Below are 18,614 nucleotides of genomic sequence, written 5' to 3'. Positions count from 1 at the left end.
GAAAGATGGAAATTTTGATATTCTTAAACTCCTTGGAATTCTGGAATGTGTTTGATACAATTGGAAGGTTTTAATGTCCAACTCCAATCTTATATCTCTTTTTCTAAGATTGTCCATTTGTAAAAACAAATCATCAAGGATGGTTTCTATATCCTCCAGAATATCCTCCATATCAGAAGAGTCTTGATCTAATGTAATGTCTTTTAGTACATAAATGTCATCCATAGTGGAGCAAGAGTGTGTTTCAAAAATAGGGAAATAAACAGAGTGTGTCACACTACGAGATTATAAAATAACCAGTAACAAAAAAGAGATTTTTTTTTTGGATGCACCTTGGATGGCAAGAAACTGGAATTTATAGCAATTTATAAATATTCACACAGTTTTTTAGAATGTCATATCCCGTAGTGCACACTGATGTAACACAATATTCTCAGGAACCAAAAGACCCATAACGATGTGTAAACATATTGAATGATTTATTTATACAGTCCGATATAACAATATATGGAAGAGAGGTAATCAGTTGATCTTACTGTGTGTGGCAGTGTAAGTAATCCGTTTCCAAACGTGTAGACGTTTACCGCTACAGCGTGCTGACCTCAACACCAGCAATCGTCCCCTTCAGTGTGTCATAATCTTTGTTAGACCGCGCCGTGCGCAGCGTCACTGGACTTGCCGTTACGGAAAAAGAACACAGCCAACCTTAAGATCAGGGATGAGCCGGATACAAATAGCAATAAAGATGCAAGTACATTTGGACACTGACAACGTCAAGATTATCCAAAAGGTAATTCAATCTGATTCAATACCGCACTATATAGGTAATATTTATCCGACCATTAATCTTATCATAAAGGGAAAAAGGGTATAATATATGCTGCCAGCTGTTACCAACGAAGATCCTGAGAGGAAATAACACATAAAAGCAGCGGTGCTAAAAACATACCCTTTGAATGGTCCTTAAAGGGACAGTATACACTCATTTTCATATAACTGCATGTAATAGACACTACTATAAAGAATAAGATGCACAGATACTGATATAAAAATCCAGTATAAAATGGTTTAAAAACGTACTTAGAAGCTTTCAGTTTAGCTCTGTTGAAAAGGCAGATGGAAAGCCCACTGCAAGTGGTAAATAAGACACTCCCCCCTCCCTCTTCTTTTGCTTATGAAAAGACCCTTTATACAAACAGGAGCAAGCTGGAGAAGGTAGCTGACTGTATTCAAATAAAACTTTGGGGCTTGGTTAGGAGTCTGAAAATCAGAGCAATGTTCTTTAAAAATAAGCAAAATTATAAATTAAAAAAAAAACAAAACTTTATGGGCTTTATAAATAGATCATCTACAAAACATTTATGCAAAGAAAAAATGAGTGTATAATGGCCCTTTAACCTTTCTTCAGCTGTATCCTTTGTATAGATGATTTGGAGAAATGTCCTTACTTCTGTGTGCTGGGATAAATGACCTCCTTGGTGTAGATGGTGTAGATCAGCAACAATAGTAGTAGACACACTCCATCATCCCGCAGCTCCAGAAAAAGGCAAAAAATATATATTTTTTTAAAAAAAAAAGCAAAACTTTATTTAACAAAAGTTTATAAGCCATGTAAATAACATGTAAAAACATGTAAAAATACATAATCCAGTTGCAGGCCTGCAACAGGGTTTAGAACAAACGCCAAACATGTTTCGGGCCAAGTCTCAGCCCTTGTTCACTGGCATAACCCAAGTTCCCACTTACTAGTTCTACTTAAAGGCTAAGCATTAAGACAATTGCAGGCACCTGTTCCTCATTAACCCTTTAAAAAAAGGATTAAAGTTACAAATTCTAGTACACTGTAGTTTTTATCCAAAAGATCATATAATGTTACAAATGTAATAAATGCAATGTTATTTGAAATTCGAAAATGTTAAAAACTTAGTATATTGTGATGAAACTATTAGTTATATATTAAAGTAAATTTCCATAAGTAAGCACAATAAACTTAATAAAACAAATCCACATCCATGATCGAGTTTAGACCAGAGGGGTGCTTTGTTTGTAAATTGAAAATCCAAAACCCCTCTCTCTGGTCTAAACGTCTCTCCCTATCTCCCCCTCTTCTGTGTTTGGGCACATGGTCAATACCCTGTACTGTTAACAGGGAATCGTTATGTGTTCCTGCCTAAAGTGTTTCGCTATAGGAGTAGTGCTATCTGGATTCCCTATATCTCTAAGGTGTTGTAATACCCTATCACGTAGGGCACATTTTGTGCGCCCTACATATTGTTTTTTGCATCCTTGACATGTTAGCAAATAGATGACGTGTGTAGTATTGCATGTAATTCTCAAACATATATCAAACTCCTTATTTGTATTTGCAAAAAGAAGAGAGAGAGAGCGCACAAAAGATTCAAGTGTAGATTTTTATTAACAACATTAGCACACATAAATTGATGCACTTACTAGAAGTAAGATTAAAAAGGCAATCAGAGTTCAACTCTCTTTTCTCCACTTGTATAGCCGCTCCACACTGCTGCCTAGGAAAGTCAGTGTCCCCGGATGTTGATGCACGGTACCGGCTTCTGTAGCAGGGCTTTCCGGATGCCTCTGCTAACTGCCTGTCTGCCAATGGGAGGGAGCGGATCAAAAATTGGAGTCTGAGCGTCGGACCTGTTTGCCGGTTCCTAACGCGTTTCCCCCAGTCAGCGGCTGGGCTTTTTCAAAGGATAAAATCAGATGTATTGTTTCTCTTGCCGCCCTCAACTTTTAAAGGGCAAGCGTCCAATTAGATTCGTGGGTGTGTTTGTCCGGCCAATTGTAACGTCCAAATAGTCCTCTGTGATATTGCACACCAATGGCCAACCAAAAGATAGAGGGAGTGTTTTTAGAACCAATGCCATACTCCCTACGTGTTTGTTTTTTAACCATATGAAAAAAGCTACAATTTCTCTGCAGTATGTGTTATAAGAAAACACTCAAAGTATATCTTATTTAAGGACAATATGTGACTAACTTGTAACGCTAAACTATAACAAATTATAAACATTTTTCATCAGAGATACCACATATTAGCGATCTAATATATTGTTACAGAGTTGATTAAATAGTGATTCTGAGTTATATTTCTCGTTGACAATCAGAACATAAATTCTATAATTAAAGAATACATCTTATATTTTCCATAGTTGCTTTATAAGTATATATACATATCTATCTCACAATGAATTGCATACCTATATTTATATCTAATCTAATATTAATTTAAATATTAATTTAAAAAGATTTTATTTACAAAAAAAATTTTTAAACAAATTTTCAACGCTAAAAACATGCTATTAAAATATAATTAAAAAACAATTAAAAAACTGAAAAATTGATGAAAAATTGATTTTCTATGAGATCAATAGTATTAATAATATAAAAATCTTTACTGTAGATTTTATACAAACGCTGCTACATCTATATCTATATTAAGACCATAAGGTTGTAATGTGTTCAATTTATATATCCACTTGGTCTCCAACTTTCTCAGTTCTAAAAGACGATTAGGTTTAGTTATAGGGACTCTATCTATAACTTGAACTTTGAGAGAACTAGGATTATGTCTATGGCATTCCAAAAAATGTTTAGGGACACTGTGATTTGTCATCTTTTTTTCTATATTATATATGTGTTCATTAACTCGCCGTCTTATTTGACGTTTCGTACGGCCCACATACAGTAGGCCACACCCACATTGTAATAAGTATACAACATATATAGATTCACAGTTGCTTCTAAATGAAATGTTGAAAGTTTCAGTTAGTGAACTATTAGAATATGTAGGGGCTCTATTAACATGTTTACACATATTGCAACGGGATTTTCCACACCTCATAGTTCCCTTCCATTCACTCAACCAGGTAGTACCAATTTTTTCGATCCCTGTTTCACTAGCCTTATTCTTAATGATAGGTTTTATTTTGCTTGGAGCAAGAATATTTTTAAGGCTTTTGCCTTTCCTATAGTTAATAGTTGGTTTGTCCCCCAATGCTGGCCCTAAAACAGGATCTAATTGAAGCAGTGGCCAGTGTTTTTTGATTATTTTTTCTAAACTTTTTGAACCTTCATTGTAAGTTGTTATAAATCTCGGTGGATCTAATTTCACTGGTTCTATTAATTTGTTGTGTATATGAGACCCTATTGCATTTGGTTTATCTAATTTAATATTTATATTTCTCTCTTTTGCAATAGCTCTATTTTTTGCTGCCTGCATTAGCCTTGGTTCATAGCCTTTTTCTAAAAATTTATCTTCTAATATTTTCGCTTCTGTTTCAAAATCATTTTCATGTGTACAATTTCTTTTTATTCTTAAAAATTGACTATATGGAACATTGTCCAACCATGATTTTTTATGGGCGCTTTTGGCTTGTATATAACTATTTCGATCTGTGCTTTTTCTATAGTTTTTCACTGCTATTTTTCCTGTGTTATCTGTAAACAATACTAAATCTAAAAATTCTATTTTATCTTTTGAACATGAATTTGTAAAAGTTAAATTAAAATCATTACTATTAATATGTTTCATAAAATTATCTATTTCTGTCACATTCCCTTTCCACAGGATAATGACATCATCTATGTATCTGCCATATGATACTATATTACTTGAAAATGGATTATTATGCCAAATGTATTTATTCTCAAACGCATTTACATAGAGATTAGCATAGGATGGGGCAAATGTTGTCCCCATCGCTGTGCCTTGGGTCTGTAGATAATATTTATCTTCAAACATAAAATAGTTGTGATGTAGAATAAAATTAATACTATCGATTAGAAAAGATATATGTTTCATTGGGATTGACCATTTTAAAAGTTCTTTTTTTATCTCGTTTGTGCCATTGATATGAGGTATACACGTATAAAGGGAAGCAACGTCGCACGTTAGCCAGTACATATCCTCTTCCCATTGTTTACCCTCAAACCTTCTAATTACCTCCGTTGTGTCTTTGATATATCCTTTCATATTTTTTACTATTGGTTGAAGGTAAAAATCAACATATTTGGATAGATTATCACTAATTGATCCTATCCCGGACACAATTGGCCTACCTGGTGGATTTTTACTGTCCTTATGTATTTTGGGAAGGTGGTATACAATTGCTATATTTGGCTGAGTATTAAATATAAATTTGAACTCATTTTCATTGATATTACCCTCTATTTTAGCTTTATTTAAAATTTTATAAAGCTCTTTATTATATATTTCAGTGGGATCTTTATCTAAGGTTTGGTAGGTATCCTTGTCCCCTAGCAATTTAAAAGCTTCTTGCATATATTGTTCCCTTTTTTGAATTACAATACCCCCGCCCTTATCGGCGGGGCGTATTATTATCTCGTTATTAGACATAAGTTTTTTAAGAGATTTCCTTTCCATGATGGTCAAATTATCATTATGTTTGTTTAAAAATTGATTAGCATTTTCATTTTTAAATAGCTCTTCTATTTCGTTTAAAACTAATTTAGAGAAGGATTTCAAATGATCTCCCTGTGCACCTACTGGATTAAAAGTTGATTTACCTTTAAAGTGCGAGTGCTGAATTTCTGGTTCTTTTTCATGTAGGGATATATCTAATGTGTCAATAAGATCATTAATATGATTTTCTGTATATTCAACTGTTAGATCTTTTGAATTATGTGCTCCCGATGGTTCGCTAGGTTTTACATTTTCAATTTCCAGATCTTTCAATATATTTAAGATGCCTAAATCTGTAGCTTCCATATATGTGTTATTAACAACATTTTTGTTGATGGGATTCTTAAGATAATACCTCTTCAGGGTTAACTTTCTCACATATTTGTGGATATCTACATATATTTCAAACTTATTTGGTCCTGCTTTAGGGGCAAACTTTAAACCTTTTTGTAGAAGACTGATGTCATTAGAATCTAGATTGACCTCAGCCAGATTGAAAATATCACTTTTGGTTTTATTTATTCTAGTCTTGAGCGTCCTGTTAGCCTGTATCTTTTTTCCTCCTCTATTTCCTCTTCTTCTCTTTCTAATGATCTTTTTCTTTGTCTTATTCGTTCTATTGGTCTTTCTTGAGGTGCATGGTTGTGTCCTTGGCCTAAAAAATTTCGATTATCAATTGCTTCTTTGGGTCTTGCTCCTTTACCTTCCCAAATGGGTTCATCCTGTCTTTGAGAATGGTTAATTAAAGGTTCATACCTATTATTTGTATCCATTTGTATACGTGGACTAGCGTAATTGTTTGTTGTATAACTTGGTCTACGTCTCCATTGTGGGTAGTTATCCGAATAATTTGATTTATTCTGTTGGCGTGGAGCGCCATTGTATGTGTGATATGTATTCGGTCTATTTTGATTGTTATTATTTGTATGTTTATTGTATTGTCCTGAATATGTATCTCTATTACTATATTGAGCATTATAGTGTCTTTCTGAATATATCCTAGTTTGTTGAATATGTGTTTTACTAGGTTCTTCATAGGACCTTATTGGAATGTTATTTGTATTATGATTTGGGTTAGTATTGATTGTACTCTCCGGATTTTTCATATTTACATCTTGTTTTTTATCCATTTTTTTATTATTGTATGTATATACTTTATTTTCTTTAAAATCCAGAATATCCCTCTTTAATTTTTTCTGTTTACTATATTGTAGATCCCTATCCAATTGACTCACCCTGAACTGAATACTTTTATTTCTATTAATCCACTTCTCAACATTTCTATATGGTTGAATTTTTGTGATCACCTCTTCCAATTCTAGCTTTACCTTATTGAGTCTAAATTCTCTATATTTTATTAATGTTTTAATAAATTTATTGGAACATTCTTGTGCTGCTGTTTCCCACTCTGTAACAAATTCAACCTCATCTAGCTCAAAAGCTGGTTGCTTTAATATGCGTAAACCTCTTGGTATAACCTTATGCGTTAAATAATTCTCTAAAAGAATGAGATCTTGCCAATCCCTGGCATCCTGAAATAAAAGTTTTTCTAGATCTTTAAATAATTCTTCTGGGTCTGTTTCTACTGTATTGGGTTCTTCTATATAATGGTCCAGCAAATTTGTATTTCTTGTACGGCTATCTCTATGCGGATTATGCCCAAATTCTTTCAAAACTACATTTGCCATGACCTCTGACATAGGTTCAGACATTGGTTCAAATACTGGTTCAGACATAAGAGCAGCAATTACAGGATAAATGGATGATAGAAAATGCAACAGGGAAAAAAGTAAATTGCGCTATATGAACTGACTCAGTATCCTCAGAGACTATAACTATATATATATATATATATATATATATATATATATATATATCTCTCGCTTGTCAATAAATAAATGGTCTACAATCAACTCAAAAAAATATATAGATATAAATATTAAAATTTCTAAAATCACCTAAAGGAAAAAATGCATAAAAATTGGTCAAATATAAAATATAAAATATAAAATCCACAATAGCACCCTCGGTATAAATATAAATATATGTGACAGGAGATAAATAAAAAAATAATAAAAAGATAAATATACAACAGTACCTTGATTTAACAACTTAATATATATGAATTGCTTGTCCTTAAACTACAAGACATATATATATGTCAGGAAAAACTCCTGTATTGCACGCTGTTTATATTTTACAGTACCTCTAGTAGTTTCTCATGACCATTCTCATTACTGTCTTTTACTAAAAGTGAAGCATCCAGTATAAGGTGATATGTCCCTTTAAGATGAATAGAAACTTGAGTCCCGTTTTGTGCAGCTCCAATCAGACAGGGTAAATCCAAACCTCAGTCGTAGGGATAATAGTACATGCAAAAAGAAGAGAGAGAGAGCACACAAAAGATTCAAGTGTAGATTTTTATTAACAACATTAGCACACATAAATTGATGCACTTACTAGAAGTAAGATTAAAAAGGCAATCAGAGTTCAACTCTCTTTTCTCCACTTGTATAGCCGCTCCACACTGCTGCCTAGGAAAGTCAGTGTCCCCGGATGTTGATGCACGGTACCGGCTTCTGTAGCAGGGCTTTCCGGATGCCTCTGCTAACTGCCTGTCTGCCAATTTGCTGGACCATTATATAGAAGAACCCAATACAGTAGAAACAGACCCAGAAGAATTATTTAAAGATCTAGAAAAACTTTTATTTCAGGATGCCAGGGATTGGCAAGATCTCATTCTTTTAGAGAATTATTTAACGCATAAGGTTATACCAAGAGGTTTACGCATATTAAAGCAACCAGCTTTTGAGCTAGATGAGGTTGAATTTGTTACAGAGTGGGAAACAGCAGCACAAGAATGTTCCAATAAATTTATTAAAACATTAATAAAATATAGAGAATTTAGACTCAATAAGGTAAAGCTAGAATTGGAAGAGGTGATCACAAAAATTCAACCATATAGAAATGTTGAGAAGTGGATTAATAGAAATAAAAGTATTCAGTTCAGGGTGAGTCAATTGGATAGGGATCTACAATATAGTAAACAGAAAAAATTAAAGAGGGATATTCTGGATTTTAAAGAAAATAAAGTATATACATACAATAATAAAAAAATGGATAAAAAACAAGATGTAAATATGAAAAATCCGGAGAGTACAATCAATACTAACCCAAATCATAATACAAATAACATTCCAATAAGGTCCTATGAAGAACCTAGTAAAACACATATTCAACAAACTAGGATATATTCAGAAAGACACTATAATGCTCAATATAGTAATAGAGATACATATTCAGGACAATACAATAAACATACAAATAATAACAATCAAAATAGACCGAATACATATCACACATACAATGGCGCTCCACGCCAACAGAATAAATCAAATTATTCGGATAACTACCCACAATGGAGACGTAGACCAAGTTATACAACAAACAATTACGCTAGTCCACGTATACAAATGGATACAAATAATAGGTATGAACCTTTAATTAACCATTCTCAAAGACAGGATGAACCCATTTGGGAAGGTAAAGGAGCAAGACCCAAAGAAGCAATTGATAATCGAAATTTTTTAGGCCAAGGACACAACCATGCACCTCAAGAAAGACCAATAGAACGAATAAGACAAAGAAAAAGATCATTAGAAAGAGAAGAAGAGGAAATAGAGGAGGAAAAAAGATACAGGCTAACAGGACGCTCAAGACTAGAATAAATAAAACCAAAAGTGATCTTTTGTGCGCTCTCTCTCTCTTCTTTTTGCATGTACTATTATCCCTACGACTGAGGTTTGGATTTACCCTGTCTGATTGGAGCTGCACAAAACGGGACTCAAGTTTCTATTCATCTTAAAGGGACATATCACCTTATACTGGATGCTTCACTTTTAGTAAAAGACAGTAATGAGAATGGTCATGAGAAACTACTAGAGGTACTGTAAAATATAAACAGCGTGCAATACAGGAGTTTTTCCTGACATATATATATGTCTTGTAGTTTAAGGACAAGCAATTCATATATATTAAGTTGTTAAATCAAGGTACTGTTGTATATTTATCTTTTTATTATTTTTTTATTTATCTCCTGTCACATATATTTATATTTATACCGAGGGTGCTATTGTGGATTTTATATTTTATATTTTATATTTGACCAATTTTTATGCATTTTTTCCTTTAGGTGATTTTAGAAATTTTAATATTTATATCTATATATTTTTTTGAGTTGATTGTAGACCATTTATTTATTGACAAGCGAGAGATATATATATATATATATATATATATATATATATATATATATATAGTTATAGTCTCTGAGGATACTGAGTCAGTTCATATAGCGCAATTTACTTTTTTCCCTGTTGCATTTCCTTATTTGTATTACTTGATTTAAATTTAATTCCTTGTTCAATATGAGTACAAGTTTTGCAGATTTTACCATTGCATTTGTTGCAACCTATCCTCTTTGTGAGCCATGTCTGATTATCGTTGTAAGGTAACATTGAGGGAGCCAAAATGTTTCTCAAAGTTTTTGCTCTACGTGCCGAAAAATGGCAACCCTCAGCAATAATTTTCTTCAGTTTGGCATCGCTTTCAAGGATAGGTAAGCAACCACGTACAGTGTAACAAATTTTTGTGTAATCTTTGCTGTAATTGGTAATGAAAGTGGGCTTGGTACCTATTCTTTGTTCTAATTGTTTCTTATTAGTGTCTTTATGTATCAAATCCTCCCTATTCATTGTGTCTACTCTCAATTTGGTTTCATCCAGAAGGTTGGTATCATAACCCCTGAGGTCTGAAAGGTTGGTGACCCCTGATCTAGTGTAAAATGTCCCTTTTAATACACTTTTTACCTCTGTGATTACCTTGTATCTAAGCCTTTTCTGACAGCCGCCTGATCACATGACTTTTTATTTATTATCTATTGACTTGCATTTTATCCAATTAGTGCAGTGTCTGCCACAACCCACGGGCGTGAGCACAATATTATCTATATGGCTCACATGAACTAGCACTCCCGTGTGATAAGAGACTGTCTTTAGTGGCTTAGATACAGGCAGAAATGTAGAGGTTTAAAGGTTTTGTAAAGTATAATACAACAATGTTGGTTGTGCAAAGCTGGGGAATGGGTAGTAAAGGTGTTATCTATCTTTTTAAACAATAACCGTTCTGGGAGTACTGTCCCTTTAAAATATCATGAGTCATAAATTACAAAAGCACATATTTGTAAGATATACTTGTACAAATGCTTCAAAGCTGATTTCCCTATTGAAGACAAAAAAGTCTTAAAATACTTTTTTTTCCAGATATTAGATGATTCAAAATTATTTTCTGTGGCAGTTGGACATTTATAAATTACTTCTTCAAAAGAGGAATTAAGATCTCCCTGCACCAAAACATTTGTACAAAACGTCGTACAAAGTGACTGTAATAAGGTGATTGATGAAAAACCCTGGTGAATGTTTATTATATCTCAACTTTCTGTCACCTATTATGCTTTTATTTAGTTTTTGGCTACTCCAAGCAATCACTGTGTTGCATGTAGTGGTTCAGGCAATTTGCAGCATTTCGCAGAGTTCTTACAAGAGTAGATCAATAAATCCTAATCTTGTCATAGAAGAAAATATTTAGACCAACTAAACCGACTTTCATGCCCATCAGGAAAAAACAAACTAACAATTTGTACTTGACTGTTCAGCCACTTGTGAGTGGCTACCATCTTTTCATCATTGCTTGCAAAACTTGTTCCTTGCAAATGAGCCTTCAAACATGGGAAGTCGGTCATCAAAATTCCATCTGCATCCCAAAATATTGATGTCATAACCTTGCCAGAATTTGCTTGAGAAATAAACTTCTGAAGGGAGGAAGTGCCATGGTGTTTATACTGCTTGGATTGTGCATTTGCTCAGGTTTCAAGTAGTGTATCCACAGCTCTCTCTATAGTGATAAATTGCCTACAGTAATTGTCAGAAGTTTTTGTGAACTCGCCATCCACTGTCTCAACATAAGGAGTACCAATCATGTTGGCAATTTTTTTCATGAGTAAAACATCCAGTAGAATTTGCTTTACTATGTCATATGGCACCCTGTGAACTCTATACACAGTTTTATGTATTTTCAATCTTTGGTCACATATTGCCATGTCACGAACTTTCTTCACAGTTTCTTCAGTGGCAGCTGTTGTTGGCTGACCTGAGCAAGGCGCTTATTCACATGACTGTCTTACTACAGCCGCCACTGGATTGAGGGGACAGTAAACACCCTGATATTTTAATATAAAATGTTTATAGTTATGTGTAGCAACACAACTTTCCAATGTACTTTTTATGATCTATTTTGCCCATAGCTAAGAAGATTGTAGTTATTTTTTTATCTTTAGAGGTGAAAATGCACCTTGCTGACTTCTCAAGGCTAACTCGGCTGTATATATTTACCTTATTAGCTTTATCTGATAACAATGCAAAATAATTCACTGTATAATAAAAATGACTGTGGCTACCCTTATAGTTGTCAGACTAAAGCCCAGATTGGCTAATCCAAATAAGGTAAATGGGATGGGGGGGTGTAGAGTTTGGCTATTGCCAAACGATTGCAGTAAAAAGGATGTTATTCTAAAAACGTTTAGTCTTGGCTGATTTGTTCTATAGCAAGAGAACAGCAATGTCTTGTAATTACAATGTGTTTACTGTCCCTTTTAAGATGGAGCAGAGTCTCCTTATGGAATTATGTTGGAGGTTTTTCCCCCTTAAAGTATTGTTATGAATGAGAGATGTTTGCTTTGCTGCATTCTATACATAGTTCTCAACTGCTCTCACAAGATGTAATTTAAAAAGAAAAAGTTACAGTGTTGGTAAAGTTTCCACTTTTTAACTTTAGAACAAGAATGTAAACAATATTTTAGATGGCGATTAACTCATCAGTTGTAAATGAAGATGCGCCGTAATTTACTTGTTAATCTAGCCATGCCATTCAAATCCCCCCGCTCTCCGGCTGCCCACTTCAAAAGTAATGTTTTTTTTTGTGAGTTAAAGGTTTGAATTTTTTTCTCCAATTGGCGCTCTAGCTACAAAAAAAAGTGCCGTAGGGCCAGAGTGCTGATTGGAAGACAGTTCAAAAGTATTTTAGCTATTTTTTTAGCTAAAGGTTTGAAGTGGGCGGCTAGATTAAAAAAGTAAGTTTCACACCTTTATTACAACTGATGAATTAAACTCCATCTAAAATATTGTTTCCATTATGGATCTAATTATAAAAAGTGGAAAGTTTCAATTAAATGTTCGAAATTTTTCATTTGCACACTAAAAACTATAGATGTAAAACATACTTTTTCTATAGTAATGTAAACACAAAGCTTCCCAGTTAGGATTAGAACTTAATCTACCCTTATAGGGTGTAAAATTGAAACAAAATATTTAGAGGGGTCTTACAGAAATGTAAATTACAATGGTCTATTTAGTTTTAAAGGGATATGAGTCAAAATAAAACTTTCGTTATTTAGATAGAAGTACATTTGGAAATGATCTTAAAATTGCATGCTCTATTATCAAATGTACTTATTTCTCTTAGTTATGCTTTTCGACAAAGGAGACTAGGTGGGTTCAGAAGCAGTCTGGCACTACTGAGAGCTAGCTGGTTATGGGCGTCTGCACACATATATTTCTTGTCATTGGCTTACCAGATGTGTTCAGCTAGGTCCCAGTAGTTCATTGCTATTTTGGAGTAAACCCTTAAAGGGATAGGAAAATCAATAATAAATTTGAATACATCTGAAAAAAACATGTAATTTTAAGACACACTTAGATTTACTTCTATTTTCAAATTTGCTTTGTTCTCTTGTTATCCCTTCTTGAAAATAATATGTACATATCTTACTCTAGTGGGTTCTAGCTGGTAATGGTGCCTACACACATGTTTCTTGCGATTGGCTCACTAAATGTGTTCAGCTAGCTCTCAGTAGTGCATTACTGCTTCTTCAGTAAATGATACCAAGTGAATAAAGCAAATTTGATAATAAAAGCAAATAATTTGTTTAAAATTGTCTGTTCTACCTGAATCATGAAATAAATATTTGGTGTTTCATGTCCTATTAAAGGGACACTGAACCCAATTTTTTTCTTTCGTGACTCCGATAGAACATGAAATTTTAAGCAACTTTCTAATTTACTCCTATTATCAAATTTTCTTCATTCTCTTGCTATCTTTATTTGAAATGCAAGAACGTAAGTTTAGATGCCGGCCCATTTTTGGTGAACAACCTAGTTTGTTCTTGCTGATTGGTGGATAAATTCATCCACCAATGAAAAAGTGCTATCCAGAGTCCTGAACCAAATAAGAAGCTTAGATGCCTTCTTTTCTCCAACATTGGTGTGTCCGGTCCACGGCTTCATCCTTACTTGTGGGATATTCTCTTCCCCTACAGGAAATGGCAAAGAGAGCACACAGCAAGAGCTGTCCATATAGTCCCCCCTCTGGCTCCGCCCCCCAGTCATTCTCTTTGCCGCTCTGAACAAGTAGCATCTCCATGGGGATGGTAAAGAGTATGTGGTGTTAGTTGTAGTTTTTTATTCTTCTATCAAGAGTTTATTTTAAAATAGTGCCGGTTTGTACTATTTACTCTAAAACAGAAAAAGATGAAGAGTTCTGTTTAAAGAGGAGTAGGATTTTAGCAGCAGTAACTAAAATCAATTGCTGTTCCCACGCAGGACTGTTGAGCCCAGAGAACTTCAGTTGGGGGGAACAGTTTGCAGACTTTTCTGCTCAAGGTATGACTAGTCCATTTTCTAACAAGACATAGTAATGCTAGAAGACTGTCATTTTCCCTTTTTGGGCTCGGTAAGCCATTTTCTTAGACTCATAACAGAATGAAGGCTTATTAATGGGCTATATACTGGTTGACACTATTGTGGGCTAAATCGATTGATTTATACACTATTTATATCATATTTATATGGCATTTAGGGCTCCATGTACTAAGCAGTCAGCGAGCTACCCGCAACAAATCTCGCGTCAAAACTCGCAAACTGATATGTACAAAGCCGTCAATTATGTAAAAACTCGCATCTTTAAAATTGCGAGCGTACTTATCCGCCAAACCTCGCTACCTCTCCATTTTTCACTGTAATTAGACACATTTGACCACCAACTCACCAAAAACGAATGTACTAAAAAATCTATTTGTCCGCTCGCTACAATTTCCGCTCCCACCTTGTTATTTTTGCCTCGCCACCTTTTAGGTGGCGGGCAAGGTACAAAACAATAGGAAAGTCAATCTAGACGCCAGTCTAGACATATATAAAAAGCAGTAATATCAGCATTGTACAGCATAACTGGCGTCTAATTTGTCTCTCATTTCCATGTACATAAATTGCGCCAAATTTGTCGACTGTAATTAAAGAGTAATCTATATTTTAAATTTGTATTGTATAGTTGTCAATCTTTATAATTATTTTTATATTAATATTTATATATTATCAGATCCAGATGAAGCCATATCCAAATTGTAAATAAATATTACAAAAATAACGCTCTGTTATCACTCTTCAAAAAATTTTGAACAATAATAAAGTTGTTTAGATAAGTTGAACTTTTATAGGAGCAAAATTCTATTCCCGCGACTACTATGATGTTCGTGACACCTTGCATGTCATGTGTTAATAATTGGCCAGACAATTCAACTGAAAGTTAAGTACATCAGCTTAGTCGCGGCGAGCGAGGCGTCAAATTTATCAATAATTCGCCACTGCTCGCGGCGGGCTAGACTTGTCTATTTATTGGGGGATTATTAGTACATAGTGACAGCGGACACCATTTCGCCCGCGGCGAGTAACGGCGAGTTTATCCGCGTCTAAAATGACGGATGAATTGACGGCTTAGTACATGGAGCCCTTAGAGTGTTTTTGTGTAGTTAAATACACTTTTGTGAACGTTTTATTTCACCTGGCATTTGGTTAGACTACTATTCCAGTCAGAAAGGCCCCTTCACTCTAGTATGCAGAGGAAGGAGGCCCCATTTTCGCGCCTCTGTTGCGCAGTTTAATTCCAAGGCAGTGCATGCAGCTTCATGTGAGGGGTCCTGTGGCTCAAAAAACGGACTCAGGAAGGTTCATTTCAATGGTGAATAACTCTCAGGGAAGGTAAAAAGCCGCAGCAAGGCTGTGGCAGTGATTGTAATGTGTTAAGATTGTTGATTTGAACAAATAGCTCCGGTTTGCTCATTTTAAGGGTTAATGTCTTGAAACTTTGTGTGCAATACTTTCAAGGCATTAGGACTCTGGTGTGCAAATTTTGTAAAAATCGGATATTGCCTTCATAGTTTTTGAAACTTGCAGAAATAAAGGGTGCCTTTTTATTATTTAAAGGGACAGTAACGGTTTTGTTTAAAAACGTTTTTATTGCATTATTAGCCTGCCAAATTCTGTCTAACATGTCTGTACCTTCAGCTAGCATATGTTCTGTGTGTATAGAGGCCAAGGTGGTTCCCCCTTTACCTATTTGTGCAAAATGTGCCAGGGCGTCCAAACAAAGTCAGGACAGTGATGTCACATTTAATAAAATTGCCCAAGATGAAGGTAGTGGGGATAGTTCCTCATCCTCTCCTTCTGTGTCAACACCAGTTTTGCCAGCGCAGGCGATACCTAGTACATCTAGCGCACCAATGCTTGTTACTATGCAGCAATTAACTTCTGTGATGGATAATTCTATAGCAAATTTATTATCCAAACTACCATCATTTCCTAGAAAGCGTGATTGCTCAGTTTTAAATACAGAGGATGAGCAAGTTGGCGCTGATGATAACTTATCTGTTATACCCTCACATCAATCTGTATTGGCAGTGAAGGAGGGTCTGTCTGAAGGGAAAATTTCTGATTCAGGGAAAATCTCTCAGCAGGCAGAACCTGATATTGTGGCATTTAAATTTAAGTTAGAACATCTCCGCGCCCTGCTTAAGGAGGTGCTAACTACGCTCGATGATTGTGATTCTTTGGTAATTCCAGAGAAGCTGTGCAAAATGGACAGATTCTTAGAGGTCCCAGTGCACGCTGATGCTTTTCCGATACCCAAGAGGGTGGCGGACATAGTGACTAAGGAGTGGGAAAGGCCAGATATACCTTTTGTTCCACCTCCCATATCCAAGAAAATGTTCCCCATTGTCGACCCCAGAAGGGACGGATGGCAAACGGCCCCTAAGGTTGAGGGGGCAGTTTCAACGCTAGCCAAGCGCACAACTATTCCTTGCGTTTTCAAAGATCCTATGGATAAAAAAATTGGAAGGATTGCTAAAAAAGATATTTGTACCAGCAAGGTTTCCTTCTTCAACCAATTTCGTGCATTATTCCTGTCACCACGGCAGCGTCTTTTGGTTCGAGGAACTAGAAAATTCGCTCCAAAAGGAGACTCCATATGATGAAGTCATGGACAGAATTCACGCACTAAAGTTGGCTAATTCCTTTATTTTGGATGCCGCTTTCCAATTTAAGTTAGCGGCGAAAAATTCAGGTTTTGCTATAGTGGCGCGCAGAGCGCTTTGGCTAAAATCTTGGTCGGCGGATGTGTCGTCCAAAACTAAATTGTTTAATATTCCTTTCAAGGGTAAGACCCTTTTTGGGCCGGAATTGAAAGAGATTATTTCAGACATTACTGGTGGTAAGGGCCATGCTCTCCCACAGGATAAGCCTTTCAAGGCTAAGAACAAATCTGATTTTCGTTCCTTTCACAATTTCAGGAACGGACCAAATCCTAACTCTGCAGCCTCTAGACAAGAAGGCACCGCTTCCCAGCCTAAACCAGCATGGAAACCATTGCAAGGCTGGAACAAGGGTAAACAGGCCAAGAATGCTGCTGCTGCTACCAAGACAGCATGAAGGGGTAGCCCCCGATCCAGGACTGGATCTAGTAGGGGGCAGACTTCTCTCTTTGCTCAGGCTTGGGCAAGAGATGTTCCGGATCCCTGGGCACTAGAAATAGTCTCTCAGGGGTATCTTCTAGAGTTCAAGGAACTTCCTCCAAGGGGAAGGTTCCACATGTCTCGCTTATCTTCAGACCAGATAAAGAGACAGGCATTCTTACATTGTGTAGGAGACCTATTAAAGATGGGAGTGATACACCCAGTTCCGATAGCGGAACAAGGTCTGGGGTTTTTTACTCAAACCTGTTTGTAGTTCCCAAAAAAAGAGGGAACTTTCAGGCCAACAATCCAAGAGGGTCAATATATGACTACCGTGGACTTAAAGGATGCGTACCTGCATATTCCTATCCACAAAGATCATTATCAGTTCCTGAGGTTCGCCTTTCTTGACAAACATTACCAGTTTGTGGCTCTTCCGTTCGGTTAGGCACTGCTCCCAGAATTTTCACAAAGGTGCCTAGGGTCCCTTCTAGCGGTGCTAAGACCGAGGGGCATTGCTGTAGCACCTTATCTAGACGACATTCTAATTCAGCGTCGTCTCTTTCCAAAGCAAAGGCTTATACAGACATTGTTCTAGCCTTTCTCAGATCTCACGGGTGGAAGGTGAACGTAGAAAAGAGTTCTCTGTCCCCGTCTACAAGAGTTCCCTTTTTGGGAATAATAATAGATTCTGTAGAAATGAAGATCTTCCTGACAGAGGTCAAAACATTAAAGCTTCTAGACGCTTGTCAAGTTCTTCACTCTATTCCCCAGCCTTTCCATAGCTCAGTGCATGGAGGTAATAGGATTAATGGTTGCAGCAATGGACATAGTTCCTTTTGCTTGAATTCATCTAAGACCATTACAACTGTGCATGCTCAAACAGTGGAATGGGGATTATGCAGACATGTCTCCCCAGATTCAAGTAGACCAGATATCCAGGGACTCACTCCGCTGGTGGTTGACTCTAGATCACCTGTCTCTGGGAATGAGTTTCCGCAGTCCAGAGTGGATCTTCGTCACGACCGACGCCAGTCTCTTAGACTGGGGTGCGGTCTGGAACTCTCTGTAAGCTCAGGGTCTATGGTCTTGGGAAGAGTCTCTTCTTCCGATAAACTTTTTAGACTGAGAGCGATATTCAATGCGCTCCAGGCATGGCCTCAACTAGCGGAGGCCAAATTCATCAGATTTCAGTCGGATAACATGACGACTGTAGCGTACATCAGGGGGGAACAAAGAGTTCCCTGGCGATGAGGGAGGTATCCAAGATCA

At 35.9% G+C, this 18,614-nt stretch overlaps 1 protein-coding gene across 1 annotated transcript in view; it reads left to right on the top strand.

Moving 5' to 3' along the window:
* DOCK1 (dedicator of cytokinesis 1) overlaps window positions 1–18,614 on the top strand; it is an 827,740-nt gene that overhangs the window by 34,485 nt on the left and 774,641 nt on the right. The gene's annotated exons all lie outside the window — the stretch shown is intronic.

This window comes from Bombina bombina, chromosome 9, assembly GCF_027579735.1.
Source record: "Bombina bombina isolate aBomBom1 chromosome 9, aBomBom1.pri, whole genome shotgun sequence".
Lineage (NCBI taxonomy): Eukaryota > Metazoa > Chordata > Amphibia > Anura > Bombinatoridae > Bombina > Bombina bombina.
The sequence above is the reverse complement of the archived record's forward strand: the minus strand, read 5'-3'. Positions and strand labels throughout refer to the sequence as shown.